Source organism: Cebus imitator, unplaced genomic scaffold (genome assembly GCF_001604975.1).
Source record: "Cebus imitator isolate Cc_AM_T3 unplaced genomic scaffold, Cebus_imitator-1.0 Scaffold2, whole genome shotgun sequence".
Taxonomy (NCBI): domain Eukaryota; kingdom Metazoa; phylum Chordata; class Mammalia; order Primates; family Cebidae; genus Cebus; species Cebus imitator.
The window spans coordinates 1,920,135-1,942,121 of NW_016107317.1; the positions used below are offsets into that span (position 1 = coordinate 1,920,135).

General features: G+C 39.2%; 1 protein-coding gene across 1 annotated transcript in view; it reads right to left on the reverse strand.

The window, feature by feature from the left end:
* The window catches only part of GRIN2B (glutamate ionotropic receptor NMDA type subunit 2B), a 420,712-nt gene that overhangs the window by 335,952 nt on the left and 62,773 nt on the right, over positions 1-21,987 (reverse strand). The gene's annotated exons all lie outside the window — the stretch shown is intronic.

Below are 21,987 nucleotides of genomic sequence, written 5' to 3' on the forward strand. Positions count from 1 at the left end.
TACAAATCTTCAAAAATACTTTTTGCACTTTCCTGGTTCCTGGAGATATTTTTAAGCTTCCCTTTTATTTATTTAAATGTGGTAAGTATAATCGCTTCATAATGTATGCCCAATAATTCCAAAGTCTGGAGAATGTACTGATCTGTTTCTACACTTTTGTTTCTTCTGGTTTTAACTATACTGTTCACTACCCTTGAAAATCATGGAGTGCGGAGGTGGTTCCCAGTAGTCTAGGATGTCTTCCTTAAAGAAGTTTTGCATTTGCTACTGCAAGGTGCTTAAAAGAACTACAGACCCAGAACTATCTCAAACTAAATTCACTGCTGGAGAATTCTTGACCATCCACTTATGCAAATATAAGTTACAAGTATTCTGCTGATCTGAGAGCCAGCTGTGGTTACAACTTCTCAAGGATAGGGTCTTATTTTTTGTTGCTGTTGTTTTCACTTTCCCATCCCCAGCCGCCTTCTGCTCAACCTCAATACCACTCTCCATAAAATTGCCTATGCATATGATCACAGGTTATTTCTGGTTCTGAGAGTCTAGCTTAATATGGGAGGGTTTCTCTAGGGTCCCCACTTGGGTTGAGTTCCAAGATTTGTTTCTGCCCTATTCCACCAGGCCATCAAAAGTGCAGCTTAATTATCAGCAAATACCATTGGGTAAACAGAGCTCCCAATACTTTTCTTGGATTTTAGTCTTATAATTCTTCATCTTCTTATAGCAATTTGATGGTTTTAGACATCCCTTTATTGACATTTTAATTTTTTAGCAGAGAGTTGAGCTAAATAGCTACACAGCCATATTCTCAGAAATGAATGGTCTTTCTTTATGCCTCTGTCACTTAACATATTCCATCTTGTACCTGTCCCCCTAACGACAAGTCAATCCATAAATCCACAGGTAATCAGGACCTAACTTCTTGTCCTCCCATGTCAAAGCTTAAAGTGCACTGAACACTAAAGGACAATTCTTGTACCACTTTCCCTCTTCTCCCATATCCTTATTTCATAATTTTGCTGTGTTCAATCAATTCCAAGAACAAGTTTTTGAGTTTCAGGGACAATAGGGGGTGTGGAGAGACAATGACTCACTTGATCTAGAGATTAATGGTTATATCCTAGAAAGTTTGTGGTTTTCACATGTTTCATGTGGGTGGTGTATACGTGCTTATGAATATGTTTGTATGTGAAAGAGAGAAAGAATGAGATAATGTGTTTAAGATTTAATCGGGCAAAATCAATTCCATTTTGTTGTACACAGTGCTCCATGTCTTATGTTAATGAACATGATGACAATGATTTCCTTATCTGGATAATCAGAATAAACTGTTCTAACAATGTCATTGTCAAAATGTACATACAACCCAAAAAGCCAGGCCATTAGTAAATAGGATTAATTTGTATCATAGTAATTCATAATTTTCGTATTTAATAGAATGTAATTTATAAAAATTCACATTTTCTTTGTATAATACAGGCACTATATGCATGACTCTTACTGAGAATAATGTTTACAACATATTTATCTCTATGAAGATACAGCATACAAGATTACTTAGCCATTAGTTAAAACTATCAGATTACTTAATATCTTCTGATGTCAGATGTTTCACATAAATTGAATGACATGGATATGAAGCTGTGTAAGATTTATTTTACTAGAAATAAATTTCCAAAAATTTATTTGTAGTAAAAATCATTCATTCTAAATGGAAAACAATCTAGAAATAAGAAGTATTTGCATAAACTCATTATATGTAACAATATCAAAGAATCTCATAGACAAGATGCTAAGAAAAAGCCTCCAGAGGGCTGGGCATGGTGGCTCACACCTGTAATCCCAGCACTTTGGGAGGCTAAAGTGGGTGGATCACTTCAGGTCAGGAGTTCAAGACCAGCCTGGCCAACATGGTGAAACCCTGTCTCTACTAACAATACAAAAATTATTTTGTCATTTCAGCATTTTTAGTTAATGTAATCATTGGGCTTAAATTTATCAGCTTATTTTATATTTTCTATTTGTTCTACCCCTCCTTTCTTTTTCTTTCCCTCTTTCTTTCTTTCCTTTCTTTACAATGATTGAATATTTTTAGCATTTTTTATTTCCAATCTGCTAATTGTAAATTCTACACTTGGTTTCTGGTATTTTAATGATTATCCTAGAAATTAAAATATATCTACTTAATTTATCAAAGTGTAGTAGAGTTAATTTATATCATTACCTTTCTCTCAGAAAATACAAGTATCTTAGGATACTTCAATTCCACTAACCTTCCTAATTTATAGATACAGTTTTGTTGTCGTTATTTTTCCCATTTTTAATTATATGACTATTAGTCTTTTTTTTTTTAATGGCCAATAATCACTTAGGTTCACATTTTCTACTCCACTTGCTCTTCACTCCATCTTGTATCTCAGACATTTCATTTCATCCTGAGCTCATGTTCGTTAGAATATCCTTTATTGAAGGTTTGCTAGTGTTAAAATTTCTAGTTTTAATTTTTCTAAATTTTTAAAATTTTTACTTCATTCTTAAAAGACATTTTCACTGGTAGAGAATTCTAAGGCGTCGTTATTTTCTTTTGGCACAGGAATTTTCTACTATGTCTTGGCTTTTGTTGTTATTGTGAAATCAGCAGTTCATCTGCCTGTCATTTCTCTATGATAATCTTTCATTATTCTATAACTTCTTTTAAGATATTCTCTACTTCGTTGATTTTCTGCTGTAATATTATAATTTTAAGGCAGAATCCTTTTTAGGTATATGTTATATACATTTATTTATGCTTCTTAGTTCTTATTACATCTTTTGAATCTGTAGATTTGACTTTTTCTTCTTGTATATCTGTTCATTTATAAATATAAGTAGATAAATATAGATATTTTGAGGCCATCCCTTTAAGTATTTACAAATTCAAAATTGTTACATATTTCTGGTAAAATAAACTTTTTATCATTAGGATGTGATCATGGAAAATTCTACAGCATTATTTCTTCAGATATATTTTTCTGCCTATTTTTTCTCACCACTCTGATTATATGCATGAAAGACAGTGGGGAAGGTCTCTCCCTGCTGGTTTCTGGGTAATTCTTCAGACTCATCATCCAGTTCACTAATTCTCTCTTTAGCTGTATACAAATCAGCTGCTAGATCAATCAGATGAGCTTTTATTATACTTGCAGTTGTTTTCTGCTCCTAGAAGTTGTAANAAAAAAAAAAAAAAAAAAAAAAAAAGCCTCTAGACACAAGAATACTATTGTGGCTGGACACGTTGGCTCTTGCCTGTAATGCCAGCACTTTGGGAGGCCAAGGCAGGCAGATCATGAGGTCAGGAGTTCAAGACCAGCCTGGCCAACATGGTGATATCCCACCTCTACTAAAAATACAAAAATTAGCTGGGCGTGGTGGTGCACACCTGGAATCCTAGCTACTAAGGAGGCCGAGGCAGGAGAATGACTTGAAGCCAGGAGGTGGAGGTTTCAGTGGGCTGAGATCGTGCTACTGTACTCCAGCCTGGCGAGACTCCATCAAGAAAGAGAGAGAGAGAGAGAGAGAGAGAGAGAGAGAAATAATACTATTGCTTGATTCCCTTTATATTAAGTTCAAGAACAGGCAAAACTTATCTCTGGTTAACAGAAGTCTGAATAGTGGTTATAATGTAACAGGGAGTGGTATTAACTGGAAAGGGGCATTAGGAAACTGATTTGTTGGAAATGTCATAAATCTTCATCTGTTTAGTGGTTACATGGATGTTACACATATGTAAAAATCCATTAAGCTGTCTATTTGAGATGAGTGCATTTTGCTGTATGTTATGCCTCAATTTTTTTTAAAAAAAGGTACATGAACAAGAATTCAAGAAATGAAAAATTACAGATTTGATTATTTTAATGTTTCTTAAAAATTCAGGATAAAATAATTCATCTTTTTCTTAAAAAGAGTGTTCATGAATGGCATTTTACTTATTACTGCTTTAACTGCCTTAGCGAGAAATGTGTATAGTGTTTTTAAATCCTAAAATGGCATTTTTTGATTTTAAAAAATCTAAGTTCAACTTTTCAGTAGGGCAGAATGGCATCCTCACCCATCCTACCCCATACCCCAGTTATTTTGAACTCATGACGTTCTACACTGTATATTCTTTCCTAAATGTCACAGGAATATCTATGCCATTTATTCAGAAAGCTAAGCGTTCTCAGTTCTTCATCATCCAAGAAAAAATGAAGAAAAGCATACATATATGTTTCCATGAACTACATATTTGAAAAACAATACAAAAAGGAACATATAGTGCTCAGTTATAACGGGAAATCCTGGAAATTGTTGTTAAACATGTATACTATCTTGAGACAGTTGCCAGCATTATCCCTCTGAGCATCAAGCTAAGAGCATGTTACTAGCAATATGGCATCAGATAACCATAACAATTCATGAGTTAGATACAATATTGTCCCATATTATCGATGAGGAAACTAAAGATAAAAAGAGTTTTTAAAAACGTACCCAAGTTGACATGGCTAGCAACTAGCAGATGATGAATTTAAACTCAGGGAGCCTGATCTCAAAGCAAAATTCTTAACTGTCACACCCTAAAGTTCTTCATTATAATGAGCTGTACTCTGTCTCCCTCTACCTCGTACCTGATCTTTGAGGATACAAAGAACAATGTTAATCCCCTTCCCTATGACATTTCAAATACATGAAGGCAACTGTCATGTCTTGCCCTGAACCTCTCTACTCAAGTTAAATAGCAATATTGCTTTAAACAGGTTTTTCTACAACTCATTTCAAGTCATCTCCTCTTGCTTAAGACATCTAACAAAACACACACCAGTGCATTCAGTGATTGTCTGATATTGAAGAAAGTATATTCCAAAGTGGTCTGATAAGTGCACAACATGAAGTATATTGGGTGCACTGCTCCAGAAGAGAAAAGCCACTTTCATGGAATCTGGAAATGCTTGGTAAAGAGTGACACGAAGAAGGAGTCCTGGAATTGTGTGTACACCATGCTCACTATAAATGGCTGCTGGCTCATACTCTGTAACAAACGCAGGCTCAAAAGAAATGACATGAATATACTTTCTTCTTTCCTTCTGCCTTCCGCAAGCTTATCAAAGCCAATGATCCTCAAATAGCAACATTTTGGTGCTCCAAATTCCATAGCTCAGGCAGGCCATGTTACAGAGGACTTCATTTAAAGTTGACTTACTACTGCTTACATGTATAGAAGATCATATGCTAAGCCAGGACTGGTTGTGAGAACAACTGTAGCAAAGAAAGATGAACACTATCATTCATGAGAGCTTGTCTTTGGTAAGGACTACCTGCATTCATCCCAGGGGGTTCGAAAGTCCATTGTTCATGTTGAATGGTCAGTAGTAACAGCGCCTTCGGGTTAGTCCCTCGGGGTAGTGCCATGTGTCCTAGCGATGCAGAACCCGAATGTACAGGGAGGGCAGGAAATACTGAGCATTGTTCTTAAATCCAGTAAAACTTTCTGATCAGTCTTACCAAAGTCTCAGGGTAAAATATCAACTGGGTGTATCATAACAGACACAGGCACCACATGGTCTGGTGCCCAGCACTAATGCACTGTGAAGGCAGATTGCATCCAGCAGCCTGACGGCTGACACTTCACTTGTCCTTAAAATGGGACAAAGACTAGAAAGACTTGGGAGGAAAAAGGATAAGAAAGAGCCTTAAGGTGTGAAGAAATATCTAGCAGCAATAAAGGTAAATGTGATGAGGATGTAAATAGAGAGAAAAGGGTGCTGTAAATCAGAGACAAATGGGTGGTGGCTGTCCCAACTTTTTATGTATGTCCTGAATTTTTGTATGCCCTGACTTTTTATATGTCTTTCCTGAGATATATATATATATATTCAGGTCCTTCCTCTCTTCCCTAATACATATATATATATATATATATATATATATGTGTGTGTGTGTGTGTGTGTGTGTGTGTGTGTGTGTGTGTATAGACACATAAACACACACACATATATATATATATACATATTCCTGAATTAGGAATATTAAGCATCACTGTAAAAAGTTCTTGCTTCTAAAGACAGATCATCAGAGATTATGGAACAAGAAAGAAATGTCACCTCCTATAGTTTTAGAAACAATCTCCAATTAAGCCAACTAAAATATTTACCTAGACAAACTAAGAGCAGAAGTCACTTATATTATACTCCGGGAATGGGTATGACTATGTTCAAAAGTTCAAATAATTGAGATTTTCTTATAAAATTTAATCTTAGCCAAATTGCTTCCAAACCTGGTTATTTCATTACTGACAAATATAATAATGTTCCTGGGCTCAGATCTTATTACTATTAAATACTTATTAAGTATCCCTGGTGTGCTGAATGATGCACATTATAGATGGATGAATATGTTGTGTGCAGCCTCCCTCGAAGTGCTTAGAGTCCTATAAAACTTTAAGGACACACACACACACATAAACACCCCCAAATTTCTTCCAAAGAATATTTAGAGTATTTGCAAGAATCTCTAGCTCTGTAACACCTTGGTGTTAGGTTCCTGGTTGAAAACTGACCCGGACTTGCTTGATGAAATGGAAACACACGTGGGCAAGATTATGCTAGCAATATGCAGCCTTCTCTCGCTTTCTCTCTGGTTTCAAAGAAGGCACAGCCCCTCCCCTCCATAGCTAATCCTTTGACCCAAGTCCTCCTTCTTCTTCCTCTCTTTCCTACTGCTTTGGTTTAGGTCTTCAGCTTTTCTGGTCAGAATTATTAAGAAGGCCTCTAAATGAGCTCTGCCATCAATTCACACTGCTCTAAGCAACCCCGCCGCAGACCATTTCCCAAGAAAATTTTTTGTTATAAAATATAAACCTCACTGTGTCATTCTTCTGTTTAAAGATTCTTCAGTGGATTCCTGCAGCTCTGAGGATATGGTTCAAATTAATCCTTTAACGTGACTGAAAATGATCTTTGTGGTTTGCTTCTTTCACAGATATTTACTTTCATCTCATGGCATCTCTCAGGAACCCATTTACACCAAACCAATTGCCCTTTACTTCAAGGTTTCCAAATCTGTCATGCTTGTTCGCATTTCCATGCCCCAGCTTTCACACTGATGGGTGTCTGGGGTAGTCTTTACTTCTCTTCTTGTCTAGACATCAAACTTCAGTTTACACATCACCCTTACTTAAAAGGCATTTTCCAACCCTTTCTGCATCTCCCTGGACCAGGCCCTTTCTCTTCTCTTATGGACCCCCTAGATACCTCTACTGGTACACTTACTAGCATAGTGAGTCTTATCATCTCCTCAACTAGACATGAACTCCTTTGGAAAAATGACTGTATCTGATTCATTTTTGTATCTCAAACATTTGGCACAGAATTTACAAGAAAAAAAAAAGATAATTAGCCAAGCAGAATAAGATGATATTTTTGAATAAGAAATGAATGACTGATGACATAGGTGCTTCAGCCAGAGGGGACTGTACAAAAGGATCAGCTATCAGAGCCTACACATCAAAGCCTTGCTAGAAGTCGGCAGTGAGGATGTGGAAGTCTGGAGAAGTAAGCAACAAGGAGGCCTCCTCAAGGAAAACAAGTGAGCCTCGGAAACCTGCTCTGAGCTCACCACCTGGCAAACAGGAACAACTCCCAACCGCCGTAGTTTGTGTCAATATCCATTATTTTTCACTTAGTTCTCCTTGGCTACCTGTTCACCCCAGACAGTAAATCAAAATCATGTCTTCTGTCTTTCTGGAGGGTCCCTTTTCTTCTATGGCTTTGAAGGAAAAAGATTTCTTCTCCCTCCCTTTTCCATGAATCCTGATCTAGACCTTGGGGTCTTCCTCTACCTCAGTACGTACACAGGCACCCTCAAAATGACCAGGCAGCATGAAAGATTCCATAGGGGTGCTGTGGTCCAGCCCTCGCAGAAGGTGGGTGACCGCAGACACACAGTGGAAGGTAATCAAATACCTGCTCACTTCAGGGTTCTTTCATTCTCTGCTTTCTCTGGTTTTTTCCATCCTCTCACACTATTTCTTCTATGAAGAAAGCGTTTAACTAGAAAACGGCAGGCTTGATTGTCCCTGCCATCAGTGCAGCGAAACTTTGCTACACCGCGCTCGCAGTGCCGAGAGACAGAGGGGAAAACAGCCACACTCAGGGCCAGGGAATGAGAGACTAATGTGCACAAATTAACAAAGCACCTCAGAACTTGCCTACTGCCTCTTCCATCAGCAACTGCACCTTACTCAGGGAGGAGCTGCTATCCGGAAAGGGCACTCGGCTATGACCGGCTCCTTAGTGCTTCCCACCCCAGGAAGCGTGGGGCACTCATTAAGATGGAGCTGATGCCGTAGCTCTTCCATCACGGGCTGACACTCACTCTGGGTGCAATCTAAGAACTCTATGCAGCGAATAATAACCAACTGGGGTCTCTTGCCACTCACAGAGAATCAGCAGAGAGAGAGAAGCAAAAGAGAGGAGAAACAAGCAGATGTGAAAGAAGAAGAAAGGAGAAAGTGAGTGAAACATTAAGTGAGAGGGGAAAGTGAATCACGTTCCAAGGGCTTAGCACTTAAAGGAAATGATGTGTGAACAATGCTGAAAGGAATTAATATTCTTATTGAAGCTAGATATTGAACATGACCTGCAGGAAACCGCCATTATGGTTTCAGAGAGTATAGCAGGTCTAAGAGAGCAATGGGCTCACCCGAGCCTTCTGCTCAGAGCTCCGTACTTGTGGGCACAGGGTGAGGATGTAGCCTGGCTCTATCTGAGCCCGAATTGTCCACTCCAAGAGTCAAGGCCACTGCAGTATGAAAGGAGTGTGGCCTTAGGATTTGGAGGTGCTGGATTCAAATGACTTTTTTTCATTATGATGAGGCATCTAGGAGGCTGAGTTTCCTCATCTGTAAAATGAGGATGAATATCCTTCATGGATTTCTTCAAGAGGAGTGACTGCATGTGCATTTTGTAAAGTGCACTTTTGGCATTTCCCAATGGGGAAAAACAAGAGGCAGGAGGGTAAGAGGGGTCAGGATGCACATGAAAAGTCCCTGGGTCCCCTCCTCAAGGTCTCTGCTTAGAAAAGGAGGTAGGCAGGCTCCTGGTCTACAGGCTAGAATTGTGGTCCCCTACCTCAGTGGGTTTGGTAACATCTCATCTCGCTCCTCAGTCCTCCTATCAGAAAGAAATGACTAAGCTCCCCAAGCATGCCCCCAGACTTCCACCTGAGCCTAGAGTAACACTGGCAGTGGAAAGCTACGATCCCATGTGGAAAGGTTAGAAACTCAATGCCCAGAGTCCACATGGCCTGGGTGGAGCATCCCATATAGATCTTTAGTACTGTTGGAACCACGCTTACATCTCCTTTTCTTTTCTAAAGCAAAAGTCTCATGAAAGCACAACATTCAAGCATGGTTTGAGAGGCCAGAATCTTCCATTCAACACCCCTGATGCCCTTCCTATACTCACCCTACTGGCACACAACCCAAAACATTTGTGGAATGGCTGACGGGGAAACAGATGACAGAAGAGAGTATTTTTTAGAGCCTCCAGAAGTCTCTAAGCAGTGCCCCCTTTGAGAGCCAGCTATGCCAAGAGGGGTTAAAACTGTGGTGCTGGAGGCAGGGAAGGAATCCTAAAGGGCACTGAACTGCAGGCGCTGCTGTCTGTGAGGCAGCGGGTGAGTCACTTTGTCCCTCTAGGCCTCTGGTTCCACCTCTGAAAATCGAGTAGTTGCAAACTGTCTGCTTGTCTGTAATATGCCACCTGCAGGTGAGTTTTGTCTGGGCTTCACTGAGATGTTGTTGCAATGTTGTGTTGTATAATGTGAATATGAAACACTAAACGAGGCACACACTCCAACTCTCCACTCTTCCCTATTGCCCCACATTCAGGGACTTCTAGCATTTATATTATCTACCCTGCACCAAGGCCATCTCCACTGTTAATGCTCAGTGGAGATTATGTTTTCTCAGGAACCACTTTCTTGCTGTGTGACCTTAGACAACTTACTTTCTCTCTCTAAACCTCGGTTTCCTCATCTATAAAAATAGATGTAATAGTAGTATCTACCACATAGCTGAGAGGATCAAATGAGTTAATTTATGAAAAATGCTTAGTATAGTGCCTGGCACATAGAACAGCACCTGCTACATCATTATCATTATTATTAATTATATTTTCATCTTTGATCTTAGATTCAGCAGATCCTCATTCCATTCACTAAGCATACCACAGAAGAAAAATTTACTTCACCTTCAGGTCTTAACAACAGACTCTGAGCTGGTGGTTGAGCATGAACCAGGCTCTACAGGATGAATGAATGGAGCAACCAGGTCAATTTCTTCAAATCAATTGTCTTGCCTTTTCACTACTGGTCCCCTGCCTACCTCCTCCCAACTCCTCCCCACCTCTAAAGCCAAAAATATCACTGAACTTAAGAGTTAGAAGCATCAGGTTCGAGCTCGCACCCTCTTTTCCATGGTACTTAATGCCTCTGAGCCTCAGCTTTCTCATCTGTAAAAAGCAGACCACACCACAATGAGATATTGTCTCACCCTCGTTAAAATGGTTTTTATCAAAAAGGCGGAGAATAACGGATGTTAGTGAGGATGCGGAGAAATGAGAACCCTCTCACAGTTGGTGGGAATGTAATTCAATACAGTCACTATGGGAAACAGTATGGAGCTTCCTCAGAAAAACTAGATATAGTACAACCACATGACCTAGGAAACCCACTAGTGGGGATACGTCCCAAAGAAAGTAAATCAACATATCAAAGAGACGTCTGTACTCCTGTATTCATTGTAGCATGATTCACAATAGCCAAAATCTGGAATCAACCTACATTCCCTTCAATGGATGAATGGATAAAGGAAATGTGGTATAATATGTACAATGGAATACTATTCAGTCCTGTCATTTACAGCAACATGGATGCAATTAGAGATCACTATGTTAAGTGAAATAAGCCAAGACAAATATTGCATGTTCTCATTCTCATATATTAGAGCTAAAAAAAGTAAATCTCTTGAAGATAGACAGTATCTATTACCAGAGGTCCAGAAGGGTAGAGGAAAGTGGGGATGAAGAGAGGTTAATTAATGGGTACAAAAAAATACAGTTAGATAAAAAAAATACCTAGTACTCAGTAGTTCAGTAGGGTTTCCACAGTTAGCAATGATCTATTGTATATTTTTAAATAACGAGAAGAATTCACATGTTCCTGGCATAAAGATTTGGGGTGATGTATATCCCAGTTACCCTGATTTTATCACTATGCATTATATGAATGTATCAAACTATCATATATACCCCCAAAATATGCACATCTATTGTGTATCCATTTTTTTAAAGCAGGCCATTATCTTATCTTAGAGGTTGCAATAAGGTAACAAAGGCAAAAGCAACCAACATAGTTCCTGGCATACATTAGTCACACTGTACTTGGATACCAATCGGAGGCTAAACCACTCCATTTCCTTCCTCTCCACTAGCTAGTTTCAAACCTTCTAGTTGTACCCATGGGCATCACCCAACCCCTGGCCACAGGCAAGCCAAAACCATTTGCTGACCTCACTCTCTATTTTAAGCTGTGCCTCCTGGGTCTGCTCCTGGCCATTCAGGAAAAGTCAGGATCTTGCAGAAGATACAATGTTATAGACTCCAGGCCCTTGTAACAATACTGCTCAAACAGGACTTTCTGCAGTGATGGAAATTTATATCCATAATGTCCATTACAGCTGCCCCATGCAGCCACTGGACACTTGAAATGTGGCTTAGCAACTGAGAAACTGAATTTTTATTGTATTTAATTTTAATTAATTTAAATGTAAATAGCCACATATAACCAGTGGCTACTGCATTGGCCAGCACAGCCTTAGCACCATCTCCATTTGTTGCCAGAGTCCAACTCTAGCCACTCTTCCAGACAAGACATCTGAACCTTCCAACCGCCCCGCTGGCATCTTTTCTTGGACTTTGCTGCTTCCATCAAGGCTGGCGTGATGAGGCAGGAAAATGAGATTACTCAATGGCTATTTCCAGTGCCCTTCAATCACTAGGCAACTACATGACGTGCTTTTTAAAATGCAGGTAAAATCAACATCTCCCCTTGGTTCACTGTATTTGGGGAATGTACATAAACTGGACCTATGCTTGTAATGGTCTCTGAAGGGTCCTCCTGCAGTGGGATTACTCTATAGAGCTGTGGGGTACCTAGGCGAAAACCAGAGCTTTCAGGCCAGGAATTAAAAGAAGCCTGTGAACTGACTGTAGATTAGGGGCAAGAGGCTGGGGGACTTTTTGAAAATGAGAACCTTGACATTTCCACTTCACTCAGTCAAAAATTCCACAAGAATACCTTACTTCACAATATTTTTTTTGCATTAATCTTGCCAAGATCAGATTCCAAGAAGCAATAAAGAATATTAAGTTAACTTTCATTTTATATCTGAAAGTTTGTTAAGTTTGAAATCATAAATAAATTATCATCTTTGCCAAACTGAGATTGGCCCTAAGAGAGAAAGGATTCATTCTCTCATTTGGAAGGCATGAGTCTTGTGTGGTTTCATGACCTTCATTCCGTAACATTAAATGTGATGTGTGAATTGTTCTAAGCCAGTTGCTCTAACAAAAACAAAACAAAACAAAAATCTTGGTTCAAATAAGAAAAAGTTGGGAATGGAAAGGAAACCTCATCTACTTATTTGATAAAATATACTGACCAGGCATGGTGGCTCACACGTATAACTCCAGTTGTTTGAGAGGCCAAGATAGGGGGATCTCTTGAAGCCAGAATTCGACACCAGCCTGGGCAGAAAAGTAAGACCCCATCTCCAGATATATATATATATTTATGATATGTGTGTGTTTTAATCCTTACTGTGCGTCAGGATGACACAGATGACAATGATGCTCAAAGTTCAGCTGGTGACAAAACTATATCAAGTAATTATTATATATGGTTCATGGTACACACAAGGTAACTGGGAACAGAGAGAATAGAGCAATACCTGGCTTGGGGAAAAGTCAAGAAAGGCTGTACTAAGAGGTATCGTTTGAGCTGCGACTTAAAGAACACACAGAAATATGCCAGGCAAAGATGGGGAAGAGAAAGCTCCATTTCAGGAAACGAACATGGGAAGAAAGGAAAGCACAAAGGAAGAAATGGGTATTCCACACCAAGGCGCAATCCTGAACACTGGCCCCATTTTTATTTTAAAGACTGTCAGTCTTGCCAGTCCTTCCTGGCTCCCTTGAGCCTCTTCCAATTTTATGCCGCCAGTCCAAGCACATCATGTTCCTCTGGGTCACATCCCATTCTAACAAGCCTCCAAATGGGGTCCCACTAATAAAACCCCATAATCTTGCTAATCAAAACTGCTTCTTGTTTTACAAGACCCAGCAACCCACCATATATGTGAATAGTGTTTGCTATTTCTGGAAAAGACCATGCACTGATGCTGCAGGAAGCCAGCTATCCATGCAATGGTGATGCAAAAATTCCATAGGGAGCTGGAGACCCTCTGGGTGGGCTGGCTGTACTGTGAAGTGCTACAGCACTTAAATAAGAGGCAATAAACAACAATTCACATAAAGAGAGGAATTTCAGGAGGCAGTCGTAAAGTACAGTCCAGTAGAGTGATGCACAAGAAGGAAAAAGAGGACAGCAGTGACCAGGGTAAATGTGGACTAGCTGGAAAATTTTCTGGCATGCCATTAGATTCTTAAGATTGATCTTCTATGACATGCTTAAGAAGATGGAGTTTTAAGGAGGTACACTTACCTCAAAGTACAGAAGGAGGTTAGAACATTCACAGGAAACGATATAATATTACTGATAGGTATAAAGTAAAAACCAGCCTATAATTTTTGGATGAAAAACATTTGTTCCATTATTGTGGGAATATCTCACTTTCAGTGGCAATTTCAAAATGTGCAAAAGTGTCCTTTTCTTCTTTTTTATTATACTATATGCTAGAAAATTATCACATTTTTGGTAGAGTTTTTGGGTTTTTTTTTCCTATCCTCTGATAAATTAGGTCACCTCACCAGGCTCTTTGGGCATGCTGGGTGGATTTTCTCAAATAAAGACATCACAGTGGTCAGCTGGCAATATCAATGATAGAATTCAGGTCCCCAGAAACTGGAACCAAGTAGGGCAGCACTGTGAAAAAAGCCCTGGACTTGTCATCAGACATTCATCAGATTTAGCTTTCAGTACAAGTTCCACCTTTTTCTCCTCATGTGCTTAAAGATACAAGTCTCTTAATTCCTCTGGACCTTAATTTTCTAATCTGTAAAATGGGAATAGTAATGCCTCACAAGATTTCTGCAAAGATTAACATAACGATATGAGTGAAAGTATATGGTTAGCCAGGCTTGGTGGCACGTGCCTGCAGTCCTAGATACTCGAGAGACTGAGGCAAGAGGATGGCTTGAGCCCAGGAATTTGAGGCTGTAGCAAGCTATGATTGCAGCACTGTACTCCAGCCTGGATCACACAGCAAGACCCTGTCTCAAAAAAAGAAAAGGACATGGAAAATAGTCAATAGTCAACAAACCCTCATTCAATTGAATTTGACAACCAACTACCATGCATTTATGCATTAACAGGAGTTTGATGTTCTGAAATCTGGACGTGTTAAGAAAATGTCCATGTAGCAATTAAAAATCCCTTTTTTCTGATCCCTTGCCTAATTATCAGTCACAAATAGCACCAACCAACCCCAGTTCCCTTTCATTTTCAGTGCACGCTCTGCAGTGAGACACTGGTTAGGAAAAAAGAAAATATATTAAAGGGGTAGTTATTTGCTTCCTCTTCTAAAATCCTGTGGATGATTGATTCATAAACTACCCATTATGAAGTTGAGGTCTCTTTTTTATACAGCAGTTGTAGCTCCAAAAGTGAATAGTTTTATCCAAATAAAGCTGAAAATGGATTTCTTAGTCCCTCCCTTCTGTGATGTCTTTTTGGAACAGTTAGCTTGAAAATCAGTTTTCTTTGTCTAGGATCCTTCTCAGTCTTTCTATTCACTCAAAAATATTAGCAGTCCAACTAACTTATTTTCATTTACTTCATTTATTTAATACCTATCTTGCTCTTAAAAAAAAAAGAGAGAGAGAGAGAGAGAGAGATTTCTAACTCCAGCTAAGAATAGAGATTCACATCCTTTGCTGGGAAATTCTCACAGTGGGCCTGCGTTTCTTTTCCTCCACATGCAGATTCCAAAAGCACTAACATTTATCTGCCTGATTTCAGTAATTAGCATGCATATAACCAAACCTTCCCACAAATATGCACAATGACCTGACCTCCTTCACCTCCAGTCTTCTGAGTTAGAGTGTGTATGTACAAAGTTTGCTTCTTAGAGACCTTCTAAATCTAGTTTACAGTTCTAGGAGTCCAAATATATGATCCATGTAAAAAGCCAACCTAGCCAAGTTAGGGAATAAAAACTCCTATTCTTCAAATATTCTAATATAATGATTCCAATGAAACAACCACATAAATTGAATCATTTGTTTTTCTCACAACTTTTCTAAAATTCAAACTCTTTTCTAAACATTCCTCAATATGTACTTTTGGAATGACCTCAACATTTCAGAAACAGCAGCCCTGTCTGACATGAAGAATTCCAGGTAGAGGCCTGGAATGGCTTTTTGTTTTTTTCTTAAGGGCTTAATAATATCTCTAAAAATAATAAATGCCATGTGATGCAGTCTTTTAAGACAGTCCATTACACTTAAACTAAGTCTTTGGGTTTACTAGTAGAAAATGACAGTATCCATTTATAAGAAGGTAAGGAAGCATCCAAATGAACCCTATAAAAGCTGTTGGCCAATCTTGCTTGAAAATTGGAATCTGATGGGGGAAGGTCTTCCTGGAAAGATGATGGAAATATGAAAGTTCAGGAACTTAAAAAAAATGCAGACCTTCTTGGGGTCATATCAAAATCATCTTGAAAAGGAGAGCAGCAATGATGCAGTTGAACCGGCTGGAGCATTTGACACCCTTTACCACAGGAGGAAGATCATACTCCTGCAGAGGAATACACCACAAAGCCTTTCCATCAATTCAGATTTTCTTCCTTCTGCCTTCCCCAAAGAGCTTATCTCTGAAGAGGCCTAGGATGTTAAAGCCCTCAGAGGAATTCAGTCACAATCCTGGGACTAAGAGCCCTTTTCACTGGATAAAAGGAATTAGAGCCGGGTGCGGTGGCTCACACCTGTAATCCCAACTACTCAGGAGGCTGAGGCAGGAGGATGGCTTGAGCCCAGGAATTTGAGAACAGCCTGGGCAACACAGCAAGACACATCTCAAGAAAAAAAAGGATTGGGAGAACTAAGAAGGTGGAGAGTAAGAGGCGAAGTAAAAAAGAGAGCGTCAACAGAATTAAATTTCCCCAACTCTTTTATGCTTCTCACAGAAACGTCATTCATTGGCACTTTAACTTTTCAAAGAGAAAATTCAAAGGAACAGAACGGAAGTAGGGAAAAAATGGGGTAAGACTGCTTTATCCTAGGCAAAGTTGTCGTTTTGTAATTGTGCAGGATATTGTCTGTTGATCCTCAGCACCATTCTTACTTCTCTAAGCTCTCTCTTGCATGTTAGGTTTATGAAGCCTAGAAACTACCTTCCTTACCTACATGTCCTTGCTAGCAAGTTTCTGGTAAGATCCTAGCAGTGAGAGGCTCTAGAATGAGATGAGGAAGGTGGAAGAAAAAAAGAAACTGCTATACTCCAGGTGCATGCTGTTGATGTTGGCCTGCGGCAAAGGTGCAGTTTTGCCAGTAACATCAGGTATTCCCTGAGAATCACCCAGTTGCCCCACTGTAGCCCTTCACGTGCATTTCTTCTGAATGAAGCTTTCCTGTTCTTCACTCCTCCAGCCATCTAAAGATTTTGTAAACCTCAAATTCCCCTATTAAATCACTTCCTCTTCGAAATACCCAAGGTGGCTTCTGTGCATCCTAATACATTAGTCTGCCCCATACTTCTCAAGGTGGAGGACTTGTACCAAGCCGGATGGCACCAAGGATATGTAAAACCCTAAGAAAGCATAGTGCGTATTCTTGAGCCATTTTACTCAATAGCATTTAATTTTATAAATTTATTTTTATATTGAAATGATCACTGAAATATTATACGGAAAGGGTATTTTAAAATAAAGTTTTAGAGTCTGGGCACAGTAGCTCACGCCTGTAATCCTAGCTTTGGGAGTCTGAGGCAAGCAGATCATTTGAGGCCAGGAGTTCAAGATCAGCCTGGCCAACATGGTGAAACCCCATCGCTACTAAAAATACAAAAAATTAGCCAGGCATGATAGTGTAGGCCTGTAGTCTCGGCTGCTTGCAAGGGTGAGGCATGAGAATCTCTTGAACCCAGGAGGCAGAAGTTGCAGTGAGCCAAGATTGTGCCACTGCACTCCAGCCTAGGCAACAGGAGCTAGACTGTGTCTCAAAAATAAAATAACAGGTTTTAGGACAAAATATAAAACTTAAGAGAAAATAACTTGCAGAAGGCCATTTTACATTGCACTCTCAACCTGAATGGTAAGCTTCTACCCTCCTCTGCAATTTTGAATATCTTTATGGAAGAGTCTGCAACACACTGCACATCTCTTCATGTTTATCTAAGTTTCTCTTGTGTTCCTGTTTCAGAAGGGATTTCAGATGGTACAGCAGTATTGGGCAGGTTAAAAGTCTATACATTCTCTGTGAATAGCAATTCAGGGTTCAAGTAAGTCAGAGTTTCCATATAAATCTTTTCTTAGCCGACTAGAATGCCAGAGCCTTGGTGGCAGGGAAGACACCGTATCTAATCAGCTTTGTTCTCAGCACTGTGCATCTCCAACAGTCCCTGGCCCACAGTGGGCATGCAATAGACGTGTTACTCCCTGGACTGAAGAACCAGTAGACAGACGGATAGGCAGATAAGTATGTACCAAGCACAAGCAGCAACGGAGAGGTTAAATGATATGAAATATATATCATTAAATATGTAACCTTGACCAAGTTATTTTGCCTCTAAGCCTTAGGTTCTATATCAGGAAAATGAGGATTATTATACCTATTTCACAGGATTGTTAAGAGTTGGAATGAAGGTTTGAAAGAGATGACACAAGCAAAGGACCTAGTAAGGTGTCTTGCACACAGTAAGCTCTCCTATAAATATTAGCTGTTATCGTTACCAAATTTTACTGGATTTGAGTAGTGTAAAATATGCTTAGGTTACACAAGTAGACTGAGTCTAATTCAATCTTTGCTCAATGGTTCAGACAGCACTAAAGTGCTTCAGCAGGTCATTTGAGACATGGTGTCTCTAGTTCATTAGCCAGAGTGGCAGATAGCAGGGTGCCCTGGTTGTACAGGCGCAAGCCCCTGCTTCCACAATGGAAGCTGGCTAGGAAAAAAACTAGCTGATGTTTTGACCACATGGCAGTCTTCCAAACTGAATTGTTATTTGGGTTAGGATTACAAGATTAGTAGAGAGGAACACACAGTCAATGAAATAATACATCTTGACTCTAAAAAAGAAACCGATACAGCGGCACATGAAATTTCAAATGGGTAAGAGTGTAAAACTCATCACAGAGGCTAAAGCCTGACTAAAGGCAAATGAATAATTATCAACGATAATGTACACGGGCAGAGGAATGCCTGGTGGGGAGCCTGTGGCATCCGTGGTAAGTCCGGTTTTTTTAAAATATCTTAGTTAATGATCTGGAAAAGAGATAAACAACAAACTAAAGAGAGATGTCGAAGTGGATATCTGTTGGCTTTGCCTGCTGGGCACCTGATCTCCTACTGGTGGTAATAGCACCAAAATTGTGCTTTGGGAAACAATCCCTCCTCCAGTGAATAAATTCTCCATGGAATTGTCAAACATGCCCCAAGCTCCCTTCTAAAAGATGGGCACATGACCTTTGGGCCAAAAGGATGCTCTCTTCCTAGAATTCTAATCTTAAGCTCAGTATCACAAAGACCTTTTTGATACAAAGACACCAAATCATCTTGCATTGCTTATTTCAGTTTCAGTAGCATATCTCTGGAAAAAAAAAAAAAAAAAAATCTATTAATTCCTGCTACCCTTCCAAGCACCTGGAATTTTTCCTTTTTCTTTAAATCTAATATACTTCTTTTTTTCCTGAAATTAGACAATGATGTTATTTTATATCCGCTGCTTAAAAAAAAAAGCCCAAATAATGGTGATACAGCTTCTGCTAAATCTAGAGTAGCCATTCTGTTGCATTCTGTTTATCTGATTGTTCAGCAATTGTCAAAATATTTTTCAGACATTAGCCTAAGAAATGCCACTATAAAGCAGTCTATTTTATTTTATTTTTATTTATTTTTTAAATAGCTAGAATGCTTTTATTTTGAGGATTTTATTGCCAAAGACCAAAAGATTAAAAGAACAGACTAAACTGAGCTTTAAAAGCCTCCAGTTTATATATATATATATATATATATATATATATATATATATATATATTGCATTTTAGGTTCTGGGGCACATGTAAAGAACATGCAGGATTGTTGCATAGGTACAAACATGGCAATGTGGTTTGCTGCCTCCATCCCCATCACCTATATCTGGCATTTCTCCCCATGTCATCCCTCCCCAATTCCTTACCCTCTGCTGTCCCTCCCCTACTCCCCTGACACAGACCTCAGTGTGTGATGCTCTCCTCCCTGTGTCCATGCGTTCTTATTGTTAAACGCCCGCCTATGAGTGAGAACATGCGGTCCTTGCTTCCCTGTTCCTGTGTAAGTTTGCTGAGAATGATGGTTTCCAGGTTCATCCATGTCCCTACAAAGGACACGAACTGTTCGTTTTTTATGGCTGCATAGCATTCCATGGTGTATATGTGATACATTTTCCGTGTCCAGTCTATCATCAATGGGCATTTATGTTGGTTCCAGTTTTGCTATTGTAAACAGTGCTGCAATGAACATACGTATGCATGTGTCCTTATGATAGAATGATTTATAATCCTTTGGCTATATACCCAGTAAATGGGATTGCTGGGTCAAATGGAATTTCTATTTCTAGGCCCTTGAGGAATTGCCACACTGTCTTCCACAATGGTTTAACTAATTTACACTCCCATCAACAGTGTAAAATTGTTCCTATTTCTCCACATCCTCTCCAGCATATGTTGTCTCCAGATTTTTTAATGAACGCCATTCTAACTGGCGTGAGATGGTATCTCAATGTTGTTTTGATTTGCTTTCTCTAATGACCAGTGATGATGAGCACTTTTTCGTATGTTTGTTGACCTCATATATGTCTTCTTTTGAAAAGTGTCTGTTCATATCCTTTGCCCACTTTTGAATGGGTTTGTTGGTTCCTTTCTTGTAAATGTGTTTTAGTTCTTTGTAGATTTTGGCTATAAGTCCTTTGTGAGATGGGTAGATTGCAAAAATTTTTTCCCATTCTGTTGATTGCCAGTTCACTCTAATGATTGATTCTTTTGCTGTGCAGAAGCTCTGGAGTTTAATTAGATCCCATTTGTCCATTCTGGCTTTTGTTGCCAAAGCTTTTGGTGTTTTAGTCATAAAGTCCTTGCCTATGCCTATGTTCTGAATGGCTTTGCCTAGGTTTTATTCTAAGGTTTTTATGGCATTAGGTCTTATGTTTAAGTCTTTAATCCATCTGGAGTTAATTTTAGTGTAAGCTGTCAGGAAGGGGTCCAGTTTCTGCTTTCTGCACATGACTAGTCAGTTTTCCCAACACCATTTATTAAACAGGAAATCCTTTCCCCATTGCTTGTTTTTGTCAGGTTTGTCAAAGATCAGATGGTTGTAGATGTGTGGCATTGCCTCCGAGGACTCTGTTCTGTTCCATTGGTCTATATCTCTGTTTTGGTACCAGTACCATGCTGTTTTGATTACTGTAGCCTTGTAATATAGTTTGAAGTCAGGTAGTGTGATGCCTCCAGCTTTGTTCTTTTTGCTGAGAATTGACTTGGCTATGCGGGCTCTCTTTTCGTTCCATATGAAGTTTAAGGTAGTTTTTTCCAGTTCTGTGAAGAAAGTCATTGGTAGGTTGATGGGGATAACGTTGAATCTATAAATTACTTTGGGCAATATGGCCATTTTCACAATACTGATTCTATCTAAACATGAGCATGGAATGTTTCTCCATCTGTTTGTGTCCTCTCTTATTTCATTGAGCAGTGGCTTGTAGTTCTCCTTGAAGAGGTCCTTTATATCCTTTGTTGGTTGTATTCCTAGGTATTTTATTCTCTTTGTAGTAATTGTGAATGGCAGTTTGTTCTTGATTTGGCTCTCTTTAAGTCTGTTATTGGTGTAGAGGAATGTTTGTGATTTTTGCACATTGATTTTGTATCCTGAGACTTTGCTGAAGTTGCTTATCAGTTTCAGGAGATTTGGGGCTGAGACGATGGGGTCTTCTAGATATGCAATCATGTCGCCTGCAAATAGACACAGTTTGACTTCCTCCTTTCCTATTTGAATACCCTTTATTTCTTTTTCTTGTCTGATTGCTCTGGCTAGAACTTCCAATACTATATTGAATAGGAGTGGTGAGAGAGGCCAACCTTGTCTAGTGCAAGACTTCAAAGGGAATGCTTCCAGTTTTTGCCCATTCAGTATGATATTGGCTGTGGGTTTGTGGTAAACAGCTTTTATTATTTTCAGATACATTCCATTGATACCTAGTTTATTGAGTTTTTAGCATGAAGGGCTGCTGAATTTTATCAAAGGCCTTCTCTGCATCTATTGAGATAATCATGTGGTTTTTGTCTTTGGTTCTGTTTATGTGGTGAACTACATTTATAGAATTGCACATGTTGAACCAGCCTTGCATCCCCAAGATGAAGCCTACTTGATGGTGATGAATAAGCTTTCTGATGTGCTGTTGCAATCAGTTTGCCAGTATTTTACTGAAGATTTTTGCAACTATGCTCATTATGGATATTGGCCTGAAGTTTTCTTTTTGTTGAGT